Source organism: Microtus pennsylvanicus, chromosome 6 (assembly GCF_037038515.1).
Source record: "Microtus pennsylvanicus isolate mMicPen1 chromosome 6, mMicPen1.hap1, whole genome shotgun sequence".
NCBI classification, from domain to species: domain Eukaryota; kingdom Metazoa; phylum Chordata; class Mammalia; order Rodentia; family Cricetidae; genus Microtus; species Microtus pennsylvanicus.
The window spans coordinates 304,036-325,000 of record NC_134584.1 but is presented as its reverse complement, the minus strand read 5'-3'; positions in this window follow the sequence as shown (position 1 = coordinate 325,000).

Below are 20,965 nucleotides of genomic sequence, written 5' to 3'. Positions count from 1 at the left end.
GGAGGAAAAGAGCACGCAAGTGGGGGGTATCTCACCGCCAGGCACCCAACCCGGTGCAGTGGCGGTTCCTCACACGAGACGCGCCTTCCCGGAGGACGACGACGACGGGGCCGGAAGAGTCCCCGGACGCACCTCGGCCGGCGGACCCACCGCCACGCCGCAGACGACGGACGTCCGCTAAGCCTCCTTTTCCCTCGCGAGGTTCCCGAAGCGCGCAGAGCCTGCCTCTCGCACCCTCTCGCAGGGACCCACCGCCGAAAACAGACGCGCCCGCCGACGCCGAAGGAAGGCCCTCCGGCGGCGACGGGCCCCGACGCGTCCGGCGACGCGCCGGGAGACGACCGACCGCCGTTCTCTCCAAAGGCCACACCCGAGAGAGAGGTCACGACCCCGCAAAGCCAGAACCGGATCCCCGACCCCGAGGAGGGACGGGTCAACCGCTGCTCCCCAACCGTGGGAACGCTGCCGGGGAGGGGGAGCGAGGCGACCTCCACACGGCATACAACACGAGCGACGCACGCACGCGACGCGCGCGACGAGGCCGCGGTCCGCCGGAACGGCAAAGACGGGGAAGCGCGGAAGGGACCGCTCGCGGCGGGCACGGACGGTGGACGGGTGGGGCCCGGGAGCCCACCGCCACCCAGCCCCGCTCTTCCCGCTCGGCTCCGCGCCCCGACCGAGGCGCGTACGCACCCTCGGGGGAGCGGGGGAATCGGGGTCCCGCGGCACTCGGGCGTGCGCGCACGCGACCCCTTCTTTCCCCGCCACGGGTAACACGTCCCAGGCTCCGACACGGCACGCCAGCCGAATCCACGACACGCTCTCTTGCCCCGCGTGGTTCCTCCCCGGACTCGGAGCGAGGAGGCGCGGGCCGCAGCGGGTGACACAAACGCTCGGGTTTCCCCCCCCAAAGACGGGACGCGGCGAGGGGCACCCGGCCGAAGCTACGCGCATCGGGCGGTCGGGGCGTGCCGGGGCGACCCCAAGCACTCCCTCTCTTCATCGGATCACTAGGGAAGGCACTTTTTCTCACTGAGGGCGGGCGGGACGGACCCGGCCCGACGAGCCTCCGGTCGCGGCAGCGCAAGAGCAGGGGAAGCGACACACACACACCGCTCGATGATCTCGAGCGCGGCGAGGCGGGGGGGTCTGCGGTATCGGTAAGGCTTTTTCTTCCTTTCCGGGGCGTACTCTTGAGCGTTCGCGGACAGGGGGGGCCGGACTGAGAAAAAGCATACTACACAAGAGGTCCCCCGAGAGCCAGGCCTGCCTCTCTGGCAACACCCACCGGGTCTGCACCAGGCGGGGAGGCATTCTCAGTCCGTCACCGACGGACCACGTTTAACGGTGAGAAGAAAATTAAAAGGCCGGCCGCGACCGCTCAACACCACCCAACGGCTCACCGCCTACGGGAGAAGGCAGCGCGTGGTGGGCCGCTCGCCCGATCTCACGAGACGGCCGTGAGAGAGCCATCTTACCGCAGCGAGCCTCTCTTACCCGCTCGCCTCGACCCCCTTTTTTTCTTGATCCTCGGGATCACACACCTCGCAGAGGAACACCGCTAACGGCCGTACCGCACACAGGAGGCATACACGTCAGGGAGCTGGGAAACGCCGCCGCCGCTCAGAACCGGGCACCTCTGAAGATCGGCCTGGAACGCTCCAGGAGCACCACGAGGATCGCAAGCAAGGCGCGTGCACACGAGCCCGGTCGGGAGGGGCACGTAACGCGGCAATCAGCCGACCCTCCCCCGGCTCGGAGGGAGGAGGGCCAAACAGACCCACACACGGTGGGCATAGCGAAACGCGCGACGGGGAACAAAGCCCCCGGCGCGCCTCACAGGAACCCCCACGAACCACAGCGAAGAGTTCGGGGGGGCTTTCACAGGGCTCGGGCCGGATAACCGCACCCCTGCCTTCCACACACCACCGGTAAAGGTGGGGAGGAGAGACGAGGGGCCCGCTGGCAGAACGAGAAGAGCGGCCGCCATTCACCATGAATGTCCGTCCCTCGCCTGGCGCGGCTTAGGCCTCCGGCCCGAATGAACACAGGGCAAGCGCACCACATCGATCAACAAAGCAGAACCGGGAAGAATCGAGCGAGAGATCACCACAGACCCAACACATGCCACAGGAAAAAAAAAAAAAAGGAAAAAAAAAAAGAAAACCCTTCACACCGCCACACCAAAAAAAGAGCGGTGGGGGGGTCAACGGGGAATCCAATAAAAGAGGAGTGCACTCGGGAGGCACATAACATGAGGCAGCAGAAGGGCCGGGCCACCCTCAACCCAAAAAGGACTCATGGAGACTCGGGAGCTCCACAAGCTGGGAGGGGGGGAGGTAAAAAAAAAAAACCGGTGCGCTCGGGAGGCACACGGGAGCAGAGGACCATGGAGGAGACTCGGGAGCTCCACAACCTGGTCCCCGCATGCAAAAGAAAAAAAAAAAGCACCGGGATGGCAAGGGAGAAGCATCGAGAGACGGGTCCCACCATCCAAACAGAATGGGTGACAAACCACGAAGCGGGGACGCCTGACACGCTTCACCACGGGCAAAAGCAAGGCAAGGAAAGCCGGTCATCTCAAAAAGCCTCACAGGAAAGCACAGCAGCGAGACACGGGCTGGGCTAGACGGAGAAAAATCACACCCTGTGAGGCTCGGAAGAGAGACCGCCACCTAGTGTCCTTTAATGTCACCCAATTAAAGGACAGCGTGTCAGCACCTATCTGCAGGTACAATAAGGACAGATAGCAATTATTAGAAGAATGGCAACAGGTACGGGGAGTCATTCACAGACCACACAGAACTCCTGAAAGTGAGGCTGGGTGAAATGTCCCAAAAATGTCCCCATAAACAAGAGAACCGACCCTCAAAGGAACAACTGGTCGACCTCATAACCATGAAAGGACCGAGAGAGCGAGGTGGACATGCCAGAAAGCCGGGCGCCCAGCCTCCTCCCGGCCGAGGACCCTGCGACCAGCCGCTAGGGATGGAGAAGGGCAAGAAGAAAAACTTGGGGGGGGGATCTCGAGTCCAAGAAACCGGGGACCAGTGAACAGGGGAGCCGGGACCACCACCTCCTCTCGGCCTCGAGAACACGAGGCCCGCCGCTGGGCTCTCGCAAGACCGAGGGCAGGAGAAAGGGGCGGGGGAGAACTCCGAGACACCAACGAGTCCGGACCAGGGAGGCGAGAAAGACGGGACCACGGCCTCCTCTCGGCCTCAGCATGGCAAGGCCCGCCGCTGAGGACCGAGGGTTCCTGGCAAGAGGAAGAAAATTAATAAAAAAGCTCCGAGAGTCCGGACCAGGGAGGCGAGGGAGCCGGGACCACGGCCTCCTCTCGGCCTCAGGATGGCAAGGCCCGCCGCTGAGGACCGAGGGTTCCTGGCAAGAGTAAGGAAAAAAAAAAAAAAAAGGTCCGAGACCCCCAACGAGTCCGTGACGGGGCAGCGGGGAAGCCGGGATCAACCATCGCCTCCTCTCGGCCTCGGGTCGCCGGGTCCCAGGGCTCTTTAGAAGAGAGAAAAAGCAAGGGAAAAGCAACTTTTAAAGCCGAGGTATTTCACCGATCCTGGGCCCGGGTGGACCCGACACCTAGCGGGAGTACGCAAACGACTGAAGCCTTCTGGTCGACCCGCTCAAGTCTCCCAGCACCCTCTCCAGCTGGTCCCGTCACTGGGTTCCATCCCCAACGCACACACCCATGGGTGACTCTTCCGGCACAACCTCCTACACAGAGACCGTCCCCAAGCACGACACTGACTCCGGGACACACCCGCCTGCCGGGCCGGGACTCTCGTCATTCTTTCCGCCTCACAAAAGCCATTTCGCCCCGTCCTCGTCAACGACCGAGGACCAGGAGCGTTGCAGAAAAAGGCCACCGCTAGGGGGCGCCCGACAACCGACCGCCATAGATCGCTCGCTCGCTTGCTCGTTCGGCCGCGACCGCGGCGGCGGCGTCTTCACCTTCTCTGGCGTGACAGCGTCCTTCCACGCTCACGCCCGGAGGTGGCACGGGCCCACAACAGGACAGGGAACTCCCCTGTCGGTTCCCCCACCCCTCCCCATCCCACCCCCGAACACGGTGAACGGCGGGCCGGGCTGGACATTCGGGGCTACGAAAACGAAAGTACGACCGAGACCACAGGCAGCTAGGAAAGCAGGCGAATCGATCCGATCGCTCGCTCGCTCGCTCGCTCACGGGGAAACAAAGAGCGTGTCTGACAGATCGGTGACAGGACTAGATGGGCCAGGGGCTTCTGCAACCATTAGGGCATGGTGAGAGGGAGGGACAGAGGGGGACCGAGGGGGACCGAGGGGGACCGAGGGACCGAGGGAGGAAGGGAGGGAGGGAGGCGGCAACGGCAGTTCCCTGCCATCTAAGGTCTCCTTTCACCATGGCCACTGCTTGCTTGCTTGCTTGTGGTTCTTTTTCTTCACCCCACTCCCCACGCCCTCAGCCCACACTTCTCAGACTAAATACCGAGTCAGAGAAAATTAAAACAGACGTGGAATAGTTTTTTTAAAAAAAAAAAAAATAATAATAATGAAATAAAAATAGTGTTTCAAAAATCCCACTCGGATTTCATTTCCGGGAATAATATCGTCATAGTGATGTGTTGTGAACATTTTCACTTAGAACAGAAAAAATAAACAGGTCACTTTAGTCATTTCTTGGAGAGGGTCTGTTTCCCCACCACGGTGGTTCGCACTTGCTGAGTTGCTGAAGATGATCTCCTGATCCTCGTGTTTTCAGTTTCTGAGTGCTGCTGACATGACAGACATGGGCCCTCACACTCGAGTTTATGAGACACTACTGAGAGCGTGGAGCCCATAGGACAAGGCTTTGGCTTTCCCTTCCCCTCCAACATAAGCCAGATAAATAAATAAATAAATAAATAAATAAATAAATAAATAAATGCCCAGCAGCAGAAGCATGAAAGCAGCTTCTCAGACCCTTTAGAGCTCCTGAGTTACAGTCATGGCAGAGGATATGACTAGGCCAGGGCTCCCTTCACAACCACCATCCAGGCCTGCCTGCCTGCCTGCCTGCCTGCCTGCCTTCCTTTTTTAAATGCCAGTTTACTAAAATTTTAGTTATTTTTAATTGCGTTGGGAGGCTAGAAATTTTTGGGTTTTCGTGAGTGGGCAGACATATGAAAGAAAGGAAGAAAGGAACGAAGGAACGAAGGAGAGAAGGATCAGAGCAGTGAATATACAGGTGCACAGTCCTTACACCAATGTTGACTGCAGATAGAAAAATAAGAGGAAGAAAAAAAAATAGAACGTCACCAAAAGGACAGCCTGGTCTATAAAAATGAGTTCCGGGACAGCCAGGGCTATTCCATGAAATTGGCTGAGTTCAAATCAGCAATTTCCCAACTCCAACAAGAATGTTGACAGGAAAGGCAACAGCTGTACACGTCAAGGAAGGCCAGTGGAGCTGTAGGCACACCCTTCACACCCTTTGAAACTTCTCTGTTGCAAAGTCACAGAGTTAGGAAAGGAAAATAACGCGTCACTGAAGTCATTCCTAGGCTAGGGCTCCCTTCACAACCATTTGAAAGGATCACAGCACTGAATATACAGACGCACGGTAATTACACCAACATTGACTGGAAAGACACCTAAACTAACAGAGACACACACATACACAATCCATAGCATTTGCTGCCTAGCAGATCAAATGAATACCAGTGTCAGTAGGCACACCCTTCACACCCCTTGAAACTTCTCTGTTGCAAGGTCACAGAGTTAGGAAAGGATCTTGATCTTGAACTTTCCTTAATAGTAAGTCTGTGTGTGTATCACACTCAAGCCAAGTGCCCCTCAGAGCTCATGGAAGACAAAACAGATCTCTAGAATAAGAGAGACGAGGGGGGGGGGGAGAGATTCACTCAAGAAAATGAAAGCAAAACCCTACACAAACCCTGGCACACAGTAAAATCAGTCCTATGAGGAAATTTGTAGCTCTGATTGCCTACTTTTTAAAAAGACTTCTAACCGGGTAATGGTGGTACACGCCTTTAATTCCAGCACTCGTTCTGGTCTCCAAGAGCTAGTTCCAGGACTGACTCAATTAGAGAGAACTAGAGAGAAACCCTGTCACAAAACAAACAAAAAAGGAATAAATACTTTATGGAAGAATAGATGGACAGATAGACAGACAGACAGACCCACACCCCATCTTCTGTCTTCTGAAGGTACCAGGCTCTCTCACAGGGGTCAGGCAGAAACGCAGGCAGTGTATGTGTGTGATATCAAGCAAGCCTATATGTGATATATAGGGTATGATAGGATAATGTCAGTATTAAATTGGGGTAGGTCTCAGGAGCACAAGAACCCAAATCTGTGCTGTACTCCCTGTCACCAGAAGAGGGCACTAGATCCCCACCATGTGGTTTCTGGACATTCCAGAAATTCCATCTCTCCAGTTCTCATTCTTTCATTGTTCCTCCTGCATGCCTGCATCTAGTGAGAGAGTGGGCACCGTTCCTCCCTGCTTCTGTGTATCTGTGTCTGTCACGTCCTGGATAGCCAGAGTGCCCGCCACCTACGCCTGAGATAGATGTGGCCGGCAGCCCTGGGGCTGGGGGAAAGGGAGAGAGTGGGTTCCCTGGAGAGCCTTGGGCAGAGGCTCTGTGGATTCCCTGCAGGAGGCCTCACCGCCTCTGAGGAGCCCATGGGGGAGGGGGAAAGGGAAGGTCAACCAGACAGTCCTGCCTGGCTTTTGCTTTGCTTTGCTTTGTTTTTGTTTTGGTTTGTTTCCAGGTACAGCTGTGACCAGGTCTGGATCCAGGACAGACTCCAAAGCTAGAGAGAAATCCTGTCTCAGAAAAAATAAATAAATAAATGAATGGATAGATAGCTAGATAGCCAGACAGAGAGATGATAAAAACACCTCCAAGATCAGGGAGACCAAGGCAGGCAGATCACTGTGAGTTTAAGGCTCCCTTGTTCTGCAGATTGAGATTCAAGGCCAGGCAAAGTGACACAGAGAAACCCCGTTTTCAAAAAAAAAAAAAAGGTGAGGGCTGGAGAGAGATGGCTCTGTGGTTAAGAGTTCTGACTGCTCTTCCAGAGGACCCAGGTTCAATTCCTTACCACCCACATGGCAGTCAACAGCTGTCGGTAACTCCAAGATCGGACACCCTCAGATAGACATACATGCAGGCAAAACACCAATGCCAATAAAATGAAAATAAATAAATTATTAGGAAAATAAATATATAGAAAAGGTGTTTAGTGCATGCCTTTAATCTCAGCACTAGGAGGCAGAGGCAGATGACTCTCTGTGAGTCTGAGGCCAGTCTTGTCTACAAAGTGAGTCCCAGGGCATACAAGGGTACACAACGAAACCTTATGTTGAACAACCACAAATAAGCAAACAAATAGAGAGATAATAACAATAAAAATATTTGAGAGTTCAAATAATTGACTTCATCCACAATAAAAGAATATAAAAATAAAAATATCAAATGCACTTGAACACATTGGCACAGGAGAACGCTTGCTAAATAGAACCCCAGTAGCACAGACACTGAGAGAAAAAGAAAAAAAAGAAAAGAAAAAAAAGAAAAAAAAACAAAAAAAAACAAAGAAAAAAACTAAAGAGAGAAAAAAAAAGAAAAAAAGGAAAAAAAGAAAAAAAAAGAAGAAAAAAAAGAAAAAAAGAAAAAAAAGAAAAAAAAAGAAAGAAAAAAAAAAGAAAAAAAAAACAGACACTGAGAGAAACAATTAATAAGTGAGACCTCCTGAAACTGAAAAGCTTCTGTAAAGCAAAGAACATGGCCAAGAAGACAAAACGACGGCCTTACAGAATGGGAAAAGATCTTCACTAATCTCCAAAATACACAAAGAACTCGAGAAATTGGTCATCCAAAGAACAAATAATCCAATTTTAAAAAATGGAGTACAGACCTAAACAGAGAACTCTCAACAGAGGGATCTAAAATGGTTGAAAGACACTTAAATGTTGGGTCGAGGGGGGGGGGTCATGCAAAGATGAGAACACCGCCAAGTCTAATAAACCAAAAACAAACTTAAAAATACAAACACACCGCGAGTCACAGAAGCTTATCAGCTAGCTGAGACCACAGGCAGAGTTTGGGCTTCTGACACTGTGGCAAAAGGCCGGTTTCTGAAACCCATTTTTATAGTAGGGGCATCGCAGGGCAGTGGTGGCGCAAGCCTTTAATCCCAGCACTCGGGAAGCAGAGGCAGGCGGATCTCTGTGAGTTCGAGACCAGCCTGGTCTACAGAGCTAGTTCCAGGACAGGCTCCAAAGCCACAGAGAAACCCTGTCTCGAAAAACCAAAAAAAAAAAAAAATATGTTTCTCTGGATGTGCCTCTGTGTGTGTGTGTGTGTGTGTGTGTGTGTGTTGTGTGTGTGTGTGTGTGTTTATGGGGTGGCTTTTGAACTAACCAAGATGACTGGTTCCATATCTGGCAGAGAGGCAGGTGGATCTCTGGGAGTTTGAGGCCAGCCAGCCTGGTTGACAAGAGCTAGTTCCAAAGACAGGCTCCAAAGCAACAGAGAAACCCTTCCTTGAAAATCAAAACAAGAACACAAACCAAAAATAAAATAAAACATAAATTAAATGAGTGTGAGAGAGAGAGAGAGAAGAAATGTTGATTTGTTGATTTACAGACAAGAAATAAGAAAATACAAAACCATAATGTTACCAAGATGACAGCCTGGTTTATATAGTGAGTTAAAGGTATTATACAGAGAAACCCTTCACCAAAAATAATAATAATAATAATAATAATAATAATAATAATAATAATAAAAGAAGAAAACAGAAAAAAAAAACAAGTAAGGAAAAAGAAAGGAAGGAAGGAAGGAAGGAAGGAAAAAACAGGTGTTTTCCTTTTTTTCTTTGTTTATCTCAGGTTATTTTATTTTAATTTATTTTTTTAATTGCAGCAGCGGCAGTATATTTTGGGCAGCACATTTCTTTATTCTCAGTTCTCAGCCCTCAGAAATCAGGAGAGGCAGAAACAGGCAAATCGCTGTGAGTTTGAGGCCACCTCGTTCTGCAGTGTGAGTTTTAGGACAGGCAAAGCGACAGACACCGAGAAACCCTGACTTAGGGGGGGAAAGTGTGTTTAGTACAGGCCTTTAATTCCGGCACTAGGAAGCAGAGGTAGAGGCAGGGGCAGCTAGATCTCTGTGAGTCTGAGGCCAGCCTTGTCTACAAAGTGAGTTCCAGGGACACAGGGAACCTCTATGTAAAAAAAAAAACACAAATAAACTAATCATCATCATCATCATCATCATCATCATCATCATCTAAGAGCTCAATTAATTGACTTCACCCAAAATTCAAAAATAAAAAAAGAGTGTGTCTGACTGATCAGTGAAAGGACTATGTGGGCCAAGGGGCTGCCACAATTATGGCTTGGTGAGAGGGAGGAACTGAGGGAGGGAGGGAGGGAGGGAGGGAGGGAGGGAGGGAGGGAGGGAGGGAGGGAAGGAAGGAGGGAGGGAGGGAGGGAGGCCTGCTTTCTTAGGGTTCTTTTTCAGTAGTTGTGTTTGTACAACCCCACACACCACTTCTCATACTAAATACCGAGTCTGAGAAAATTAAAACAGCTGTGGAAAATTCCCACTTGGATGTCTGTTCCTGCCCTGTAAAACAAGAACCACAACAAAAATATCCATATCTAAGCAGGCCAATTAAGTTGTAGCCTCACCCTTTAAAGGTTCTAGCTGTTGGGAAGGGCTGGTGACCTTGAACTTTACTAGTCTCTGAAATCTGCCTTCTCACTTTTACCAGGTGCCCTCAGGGGCCAGGAGTGGAGGCCAGGGCCCCTGCTACAGGAGATTTCCTAGATCACCTACAGGCTCTTAGGATTCCTGGGCCTGCTTAGAGAAAGACACACGACACGTGAGACGCAGAGAAAAAAATTTTCTGAGACAAGGATTCTCTTAGCTTTGGCACCTGTCCTGGAACTGTAGATGACCAGGCTGGCCTCAAACTCACAGAGATCTGCCTGCCTCTGTCTGCCACAGAGAAAATTACAACAGCCATGGAATAATATGAAAAATTCTGATTTACGCCAGGCAGTGGTGGCGCACGCCTTTAATCCCAGCACTTGGGAGGCAGAGGCAGGCGGATCTCTGTGATTTCGAGACCAGCCTGGTCTACAAGAGCTAGTTCCAGGACAGGCTCCAAAACCACAGAGAAACCCTGTCTCGAAAAACCAAAAAAATAAAAATGAAAATAATAAGAATAAAATAAAATGTTAAAAAAAAAAGAAAAATTCTGATTTTGATATCATTTCCAGGAATACTGATGCAGTGAATTATTTGGAACATTTTCACTTCCGACAGAAAAAAATAAAAATGTCATTTTATTGATTTCTTTTAGAGGGTCTCTTTCCCACCAGGATGGTTTGCACTTGCTGGGTTGTTGAAGGTGATCTCCTGATCCTTGTATTCCCAGTTCCTGAGTGCTGCCGGCAGGACAGACATGGGCTCACTATACACTCGAGTTTTTGACGCAGTACTGAGAACCTGGAGCCCAAAGGACAAGGCTTCAGCTTCCCCTGCCCCTCTGACATAGGCCAGATACATAAATGATTACCCAGATTTTATTTAAATCTCTCAGTGTGGCTTGTGTATGTGGGGGAGACAGGGAAGGTATCACATTTCAAAACATTTTCATAACTGCACTTAGCACTGTATTCTTTTCCATTTATTTTACTTTTATTTTATTCCAATTGTGTGGGACTTAGTTAAATTTCAATTTCTTAAGGAATTTTTTTATGATTTTCTTAACTTTATTTTATGTGCAATGGTCTGAAGATGTCAGATCACCCAGAAACTGAATTTACAATCACTATGAGCTGCCATGCAGGTGCTGGGAATTGAACCCAATTTCTCTGGAAGAGCCGCGAAACTAGCTCTCCAGGCTCTTCTTAATTTAAAAGTTTATTTATGTGTCTCTGGGTGTGCCTGTGCCTGTGTTTGGTTTGTGTGTGTGTTGGGGGGGGGTTGTGTGTGTGGGGGTGGCTTTTGACCTCACCAGACAAAGGCATTCAAGAGCACTGGCTCCATATTTAGCAGAAACAGGATCATTGGGAGTTTTAGGACAGCCTGGTCTACAAGAAAGGAGCTAGTTTTAACAACAGTCTCCAAAGCAGCAGAGAAACCCTGTCTCATAAAGCAAAACACAAAACCAAACATATTTGAGAGAGAGAGAGAGAGAGAGAACAGCTAGGGCTGTTACACAGAGAAACCATGCCTCAAGAACTAACTAATAAAAGAAGGGGGAAAAAAGCAAGAGAGCAAGAAAGCAAAAAAATCAAGCAAGCAAGCAAGAAGGAAAGCTAGAGAGAAACCCTGTCTCAGAAAACAAAAAAATAAATAAATAAACTAATAAATGAAATGAATGGATAGATAGATAGATAGATAGATAGATAGATAGATAGATAGATAGATGATAAAACACCTCCAAGATCAGGGAGACCAAAGCAGGCAGATCACTGTGAGTTTAAGGCTACTTTGTTCTGCAGATTGAGATTCAGGACAGGCAAAGTGACACAGAAAAACCCTGTTTTCAAAAAAAATGTGTTTAGTGTACGCCTTTAATGCCATCACTAGAAGGCAGAGGCAGGCGGATCTCTGTGAGTCTGAGGCCAGTCTTGTTTACAAAGTGAGTCCCAGGGCATACAAGGATACACAAGGAAACCCCGTGTTGCAAACCCACAAATAAACAAACAGATAATAACAATAAAAATATTTGAGAGTTCAAATAATTGACCTCATCCACAATAAAAAAAATATAAAAATAAAAATATCAAAAGCATTTGAACGGGGGCTGGAGAGATGGCTCAGCGGTTAAGAGCATTGCCTGCTCTTCCAAAGGTCCTGAGTTCAATTCCCAGCAACCACATGGTGGCTCACAACCATCTGTAATAGGGTCTGGTGCTCTCTTCTGGCCTTCAGACATACACACAGAAAGAATATTGTATACATAATAAATAAATATTTATTTTTTAAAAAAAAGCATTTGAACGCATCGGCACAGGAGACCACTTCCTAAATCTAACTCCAGTAGCACAGACTCTGAGAGAAACAAAATTAATCAATGGGACCTCGTGAAACTGAAAGGCTTCTTCTGTAAAGCAAAGGACATGGCCAACAAGACAAAACGATGGCCTTACAGAATGGGCAAAGATCTTCACTAACCCCACATCAGACAGAGGTCTGATCTCCAAAATATACAAAGAACTCAAGACATTGGTCATTTCAAGAACAAATAATCCAGTTCACAACATGGAGGTACAGACCTAAACAGAGAACTCTCAACCGAGAAATCTAAAATGGCTGAAAGACACTTAAGGAGATGTTCAACACCCTTAGTCATCAGAGATATGTAAATCAAAACAGCTCTGATATTCCACTTTATACCTGTAAGAATGGCCAAGATCTAAAACACTGATGACAACTTATGCTGGAGAGGATGTGGGGAAAAGGGAACACTCCTGCATCGCTGGTGGGAATGCAAGCTGGTACCGCCCCCTTTGGATGTCAGTGTGGCGATTTCTCAGAAAATTAGGAAACAACCTTCCTCAAGACCCAGCAATACCACGTTTAGGTATATATGTAAAGGATGCTCAATTGTGCCACGAGGACATGGACTCAACTATGCTCATAGCAGCATTGTTTGTCATAGCCAGAACCTTGGGAGAGGGTTGAAGGGGAGGCATGGAAAGAGAGGAAAGAAAAACGTAGAGCTTAACAAAAATAAATAAAAGAAACAAAGGCGGGTAGTGGTGGCACATTCCTTTAATCCCAGCACTTGGGAGGCAAAGGCAGGTGGATCTTTGTGAATTTGAGGCCAGCCTGGTCTACAAGGGTTAGTTCCAAAGCTACAGAGAAACCCTGTCATGAAAAACCAAAAATAAATAAATAATTAGGCATGGATTGTTTAAAAAAAATCAAACGCAAACCAAGTAGAAATAACTACTTTCAGTATGCCATTCAAGAGTTAGGGAACCCTTTATCCCAGCATGTGGGAGACACAGGCAGAAGGACATCTGTGAGTTAAAATCCAGACTCATCTACCAAGTGAGATCACAAGACTCGTGCACTGTCTCATAGGTCCTAAATTCCCATGATCCAGTTTCTAGGACCAAGGAGACAGTTTATAATGTCTCCTTCTTCTTTCCTTCCTTCCTTCCTTTTTTTTGGGGGGGGGTGGTGTTTGGTCAAACTTTTATATATGTTTTTTTTTTATTTGGGTTGGGGGCCTCTCTATAAAGCCTGGGAATTCACAGAGGTCCACCTGCCTCTGTCTCTTTGATGATAGAATAAAAGATGTGCACCACAATAACCAGGCTCAGTTTCTTGTACATTTAGTTTAATTTCAAATTTTGTTTGTATCTCTTGGTCTGCACCAAGTGTGTCCCTGTGGGGGTGGGGGGGCAGGGAAGTTGTCCTATTTTAGAACATTTTATTTTACTTTTATTTGAGACAGTCTTTCCGGTTGTGTAGAACTTATTTTAATTTCAAATTTTTAAAGAATTTTTTTATGATTTATTTAACTTTATTTTATGTGCAGTTGTGTGAAACTGGATTTACAATCACTTATGAGCTGCTGCCTTGTGGGGGTTACATCTCAGGAGCACAAGAACCCAATCTGTGCTGTACTCCCTGTCACCAAAAGAGGTCACTAGATCCCCACCATGTGGTTTCTGGACATTCCAGAAATTCCATCTCTCCAGTTCTCATTCTTTCATTGTTCCTCCTGCATGCCTGCATCTAGTGAGAGAGTGGGCACCGTTCCTCCCTGCTTCTGTGTGTCTGTGTCTGTCACGTCCTGGATAGCCAGAGTGCCCGTCACCTACGCCTGAGATAGATGTGGCCGGCAGCCCTGGGGCTGGGGGAAAGGGAGAGAGTGGGTTCCCTGGAGAGCCTTGGGCAGAGGCTCTGTGGATTCCCTGCAGGAGGCCTCACCGCCTCTGAGGAGCCCATGGGGGAGGGGGAAAGGGAAGGTCAACCAGACAGTCCTGCCTGGCTTTTGCTTTGCTTTGCTTTGTTTTTGTTTTGGTTTGTTTCCAGGTACAGCTGTGACCAGGTCTGGATCCAGGACAGACTCCAAAGCTAGAGAGAAATCCTGTCTCAGAAAAAATAAATAAATAAATGAATGGATAGATAGCTAGATAGCCAGACAGAGAGATGATAAAAACACCTCCAAGATCAGGGAGACCAAGGCAGGCAGATCACTGTGAGTTTAAGGCTCCCTTGTTCTGCAGATTGAGATTCAAGGCCAGGCAAAGTGACACAGAGAAACCCCGTTTTCAAAAAAAAAAAAAAGGTGAGGGCTGGAGAGAGATGGCTCTGTGGTTAAGAGTTCTGACTGCTCTTCCAGAGGACCCAGGTTCAATTCCTTACCACCCACATGGCAGTCAACAGCTGTCGGTAACTCCAAGATCGGACACCCTCAGATAGACATACATGCAGGCAAAACACCAATGACAATAAAATGAAAATAAATAAATTATTAGGAAAATAAATATATAGAAAAGGTGTTTAGTGCATGCCTTTAATCTCAGCACTAGGAGGCAGAGGCAGATGACTCTCTGTGAGTCTGAGGCCAGTCTTGTCTACAAAGTGAGTCCCAGGGCATACAAGGGTACACAACGAAACCTTATGTTGAACAACCACAAATAAGCAAACAAATAGAGAGATAATAACAATAAAAATATTTGAGAGTTCAAATAATTGACTTCATCCACAATAAAAGAATATAAAAATAAAAATATCAAATGCACTTGAACACATTGGCACAGGAGAACGCTTGCTAAATAGAACCCCAGTAGCACAGACACTGAGAGAAAAAGAAAAAAAAGAAAAGAAAAAAAAGAAAAAAAAACAAAAAAAAACAAAGAAAAAAACTAAAGAGAGAAAAAAAAGAAAAAAAAGGAAAAAAAGAAAAAAAAAGAAGAAAAAAAAGAAAAAAAGAAAAAAAAGAAAAAAAAAGAAAGAAAAAAAAAAGAAAAAAAAAACAGACACTGAGAGAAACAATTAATAAGTGAGACCTCCTGAAACTGAAAAGCTTCTGTAAAGCAAAGAACATGGCCAAGAAGACAAAACGACGGCCTTACAGAATGGGAAAAGATCTTCACTAATCTCCAAAATACACAAAGAACTCGAGAAATTGGTCATCCAAAGAACAAATAATCCAATTTTAAAAAATGGAGTACAGACCTAAACAGAGAACTCTCAACAGAGGGATCTAAAATGGTTGAAAGACACTTAAATGTTGGGTCGAGGGGGGGGGGGGTCATGCAAAGATGAGAACACCGCCAAGTCTAATAAACCAAAAACAAACTTAAAAATACAAACACACCGCGAGTCACAGAAGCTTATCAGCTAGCTGAGACCACAGGCAGAGTTTGGGCTTCTGACACTGTGGCAAAAGGCCGGTTTCTGAAACCCATTTTTATAGTAGGGGCATCGCAGGGCAGTGGTGGCGCAAGCCTTTAATCCCAGCACTCGGGAAGCAGAGGCAGGCGGATCTCTGTGAGTTCGAGACCAGCCTGGTCTACAGAGCTAGTTCCAGGACAGGCTCCAAAGCCACAGAGAAACCCTGTCTCGAAAAACCAAAAAAAAAAAAAATATGTTTCTCTGGATGTGCCTCTGTGTGTGTGTGTGTGTGTGTGTGTGTGTTTATGGGGTGGCTTTTGAACTAACCAAGATGACTGGTTCCATATCTGGCAGAGAGGCAGGTGGATCTCTGGGAGTTTGAGGCCAGCCAGCCTGGTTGACAAGAGCTAGTTCCAAAGACAGGCTCCAAAGCAACAGAGAAACCCTTCCTTGAAAATCAAAACAAGAACACAAACCAAAAATAAAATAAAACATAAATTAAATGAGTGTGAGAGAGAGAGAGAGAAGAAATGTTGATTTGTTGATTTACAGACAAGAAATAAGAAAATACAAAACCATAATGTTACCAAGATGACAGCCTGGTTTATATAGTGAGTTAAAGGTATTATACAGAGAAACCCTTCACCAAAAATAATAATAATAATAATAATAAAAGAAGAAAACAGAAAAAAAACAAGTAAGGAAAAAGAAAGGAAGGAAGGAAGGAAGGAAGGAAGGAAGGAAGGAAGGAAGGAAAAAACAGGTGTTTTCCTTTTTTTCTTTGTGTATCTCAGGTTATTTTATTTTAATTTATTTTTTTAATTGCAGCAGCGGCAGTATATTTTGGGCAGCACATTTCTTTATTCTCAGTTCTCAGCCCTCAGAAATCAGGAGAGGCAGAAACAGGCAAATCGCTGTGAGTTTGAGGCCACCTCATTCTGCAGTGTGAGTTTTAGGACAGGCAAAGCGACAGACACAGAGAAACCCTGACTTAGGGGGGGAAAGTGTGTTTAGTACAGGCCTTTAATTCCGGCACTAGGAAGCAGAGGTAGAGGCAGGGGCAGCTAGATCTCTGTGAGTCTGAGGCCAGCCTTGTCTACAAAGTGAGTTCCAGGGACACAGGGAACCTCTATGTAAAAAAAAAACACAAATAAACTAATAATAATAATCATCATCATCATCATCTAAGAGCTCAATTAATTGACTTCACCCAAAATTCAAAAATAAAAAAAGAGTGTGTCTGACTGATCAGTGAAAGGACTATGTGGGCCAAGGGGCTGCCACAATTATGGCTTGGTGAGAGGGAGGAACTGAGGGAGGGAGGGAGGGAGGGAGGGAGGGAGGGAGGGAGGGAGGGAGGGAGGGAAGGAAGGAGGGAGGGAGGGAGGGAGGCCTGCTTTCTTAGGGTTCTTTTTCAGTAGTTGTGTTTGTACAACCCCACACACCACTTCTCATACTAAATACCGAGTCTGAGAAAATTAAAACAGCTGTGGAAAATTCCCACTTGGATGTCTGTTCCTGCCCTGTAAAACAAGAACCACAACAAAAATATCCATATCTAAGCAGGCCAATTAAGTTGTAGCCTCACCCTTTAAAGGTTCTAGCTGTTGGGAAGGGCTGGTGACCTTGAACTTTACTAGTCTCTGAAATCTGCCTTCTCACTTTTACCAGGTGCCCTCAGGGGCCAGGAGTGGAGGCCAGGGCCCCTGCTACAGGAGATTTCCTAGATCACCTACAGGCTCTTAGGATTCCTGGGCCTGCTTAGAGAAAGACACACGACACGTGAGACGCAGAGAAAAAAATTTTCTGAGACAAGGATTCTCTTAGCTTTGGCACCTGTCCTGGAACTGTAGATGACCAGGCTGGCCTCAAACTCACAGAGATCTGCCTGCCTCTGTCTGCCACAGAGAAAATTACAACAGCCATGGAATAATATGAAAAATTCTGATTTACGCCAGGCAGTGGTGGCGCACGCCTTTAATCCCAGCACTTGGGAGGCAGAGGCAGGCGGATCTCTGTGATTTCGAGACCAGCCTGGTCTACAAGAGCTAGTTCCAGGACAGGCTCCAAAACCACAGAGAAACCCTGTCTCGAAAAACCAAAAAAATAAAAATGAAAATAATAAGAATAAAATAAAATGTTAAAAAAAAAAAAAATTCTGATTTTGATATCATTTCCAGGAATACTGATGCAGTGAATTATTTGGAACATTTTCACTTCCGACAGAAAAAAATAAAAATGTCATTTTATTGATTTCTTTTAGAGGGTCTCTTTCCCACCAGGATGGTTTGCACTTGCTGGGTTGTTGAAGATGATCTCCTGATCCTTGTATTCCCAGTTCCTGAGTGCTGCCGGCAGGACAGACATGGGCTCACTATACACTCGAGTTTTTGACGCAGTACTGAGAACCTGGAGCCCAAAGGACAAGGCTTCAGCTTCCCCTGCCCCTCTGACATAGGCCAGATACATAAATGATTACCCAGATTTTATTTAAATCTCTCAGTGTGGCTTGTGTATGTGGGGGAGACAGGGAATGTATCACATTTCAAAACATTTTCATAACTGCACTTAGCACTGTATTCTTTTCCATTTATTTTACTTTTATTTGAGAGTGTTTCCAATTGTGTGGGACTTAGTTAAATTTCAATTTCTTAAGGAATTTTTTTATGATTTTCTTAACTTTATTTTATGTGCAATGGTCTGAAGATGTCAGATCACCCAGAAACTGAATTTACAATCACTATGAGCTGCCATGCAGGTGCTGGGAATTGAACCCAATTTCTCTGGAAGAGCCGTGAAACTAGCTCTCCAGGCTCTTCTTAATTTAAAAGTTTATTTATGTGTCTCTGGGTGTGCCTGTGCCTGTGTTTGGTTTGTGTGTGTGTTGGGGGGGGTTGTGTGTGGGGGGGTGGCTTTTGACCTCACCAGACAAAGGCATTCAAGAGCACTGGCTCCATATTTAGCAGAAACAGGATCATTGGGAGTTTTAGGACAGCCTGGTCTACAAGAAAGGAGCTAGTTTTAACAACAGTCTCCAAAGCAGCAGAGAAACCCTGTCTCATAAAGCAAAACACAAAACCAAACATATTTGAGAGAGAGAGAGAGAGAGAGAGAGAGAGAGAGAGAGAGAGAGAACAGCTAGGGCTGTTACACAGAGAAACCATGCCTCAAGAACTAACTAATAAAAGAAGGGGGAAAAAAGCAAGAGAGCAAGAAAGCAAAAAAATCAAGCAAGCAAGCAAGAAGGAAAGCTAGAGAGAAACCCTGTCTCAGAAAACAAAAAAATAAATAAATAAACTAATAAATGAAATGAATGGATAGATAGATAGATAGATAGATAGATAGATAGATAGATAGATAGATGATAAAACACCTCCAAGATCAGGGAGACCAAAGCAGGCAGATCACTGTGAGTTTAAGGCTACTTTGTTCTGCAGATTGAGATTCAGGACAGGCAAAGTGACACAGAAAAACCCTGTTTTCAAAAAAAATGTGTTTAGTGTACGCCTTTAATGCCATCACTAGAAGGCAGAGGCAGGCGGATCTCTGTGAGTCTGAGGCCAGTCTTGTTTACAAAGTGAGTCCCAGGGCATACAAGGATACACAAGGAAACCCCGTGTTGCAAACCCACAAATAAACAAACAGATAATAACAATAAAAATATTTGAGAGTTCAAATAATTGACCTCATCCACAATAAAAAAAATATAAAAATAAAAATATCAAAAGCATTTGAACGGGGGCTGGAGAGATGGCTCAGCGGTTAAGAGCATTGCCTGCTCTTCCAAAGGTCCTGAGTTCAATTCCCAGCAACCACATGGTGGCTCACAACCATCTGTAATAGGGTCTGGTGCTCTCTTCTGGCCTTCAGACATACACACAGAAAGAATATTGTATACATAATAAATAAATATTTATTTTTTAAAAAAAAGCATTTGAACGCATCGGCACAGGAGACCACTTCCTAAATCTAACTCCAGTAGCACAGACTCTGAGAGAAACAAAATTAATCAATGGGACCTCGTGAAACTGAAAGGCTTCTTCTGTAAAGCAAAGGACATGGCCAACAAGACAAAACGACGGCCTTACAGAATGGGCAAAGATCTTCACTAACCCCACATCAGACAGAGGTCTGATCTCCAAAATATACAAAGAACTCAAGACATTGGTCATTTCAAGAACAAATAATCCAGTTCACAACATGGAGGTACAGACCTAAACAGAGAACTCTCAACCGAGAAATCTAAAATGGCTGAAAGACACTTAAGGAGATGTTCAACACCCTTAGTCATCAGAGATATGTAAATCAAAACAGCTCTGATATTCCACTTTATACCTGTAAGAATGGCCAAGATCTAAAACACTGATGACAACTTATGCTGGAGAGGATGTGGGGAAAAGGGAACACTCCTGCATCGCTGGTGGGAATGCAAGCTGGTACCGCCCCCTTTGGATGTCAGTGTGGCGATTTCTCAGAAAATTAGGAAACAACCTTCCTCAAGACCCAGCAATACCACGTTTAGGTATATATGTAAAGGATGCTCAATTGTGCCACGAGGACATGGGCTCAACTATGCTCATAGCAGCATTGTTTGTCATAGCCAGAACCTTGGGAGAGGGTTGAAGGGGAGGCATGGAAAGAGAGGAAAGAAAAACGTAGAGCTTAACAAAAATAAATAAAAGAAACAAAGGCGGGTAGTGGTGGCACATTCCTTTAATCCCAGCACTTGGGAGGCAAAGGCAGGTGGATCTTTGTGAATTTGAGGCCAGCCTGGTCTACAAGGGTTAGTTCCAAAGCTACAGAGAAACCCTGTCATGAAAAACCAAAAATAAATAAATAATTAGGCATGGATTGTTTAAAAAAAAATCAAACGCAAACCAAGTAGAAATAACTACTTTCAGTATGCCATTCAAGAATTAGGGAACCCTTTATCCCAGCATGTGGGAGACACAGGCAGAAGGACATCTGTGAGTTAAAATCCAGACTCATCTACCAAGTGAGATCACAAGACTCGTGCACTGTCTCATAGGTCCTAAATTCCCATGATCCAGTTTCTAGGACCAAGGAGACAGTTTATAATGTCTCCTTCTTCTTTCCTTCCTTCCTTCCTTTTTTTTTGGGGGGGGGGGGTGTTTGGTCAAACTTTTATATATGTTTTTTTTTTATTTGGGTTGGGGGCCTCTCTATAAAGCCTGGGAATTCACAGAGGTCCACCTGCCTCTGTCTCTTTGATGATAGAATAAAAGATGTGCACCACAATAACCAGGCTCAGTTTCTTGTACATTTAGTTTAATTTCAAATTTTGTTTGTATCTCTTGGTCTGCACCAAGTGTGTCCCTGTGGGGGTGGGGGGGCAGGGAAGTTGTCCTATTTTAGAACATTTTATTTTACTTTTATTTGAGACAGTCTTTCCGGTTGTGTAGAACTTATTTTAATTTCAAATTTTTAAAGAATTTTTTTATGATTTATTTAACTTTATTTTATGTGCAGTTGTGTGAAACTGGATTTACAATCACTTATGAGCTGCTGCCTTGTGGGGGTTACATCTCAGGAGCACAAGAACCCAATCTGTGCTGTACTCC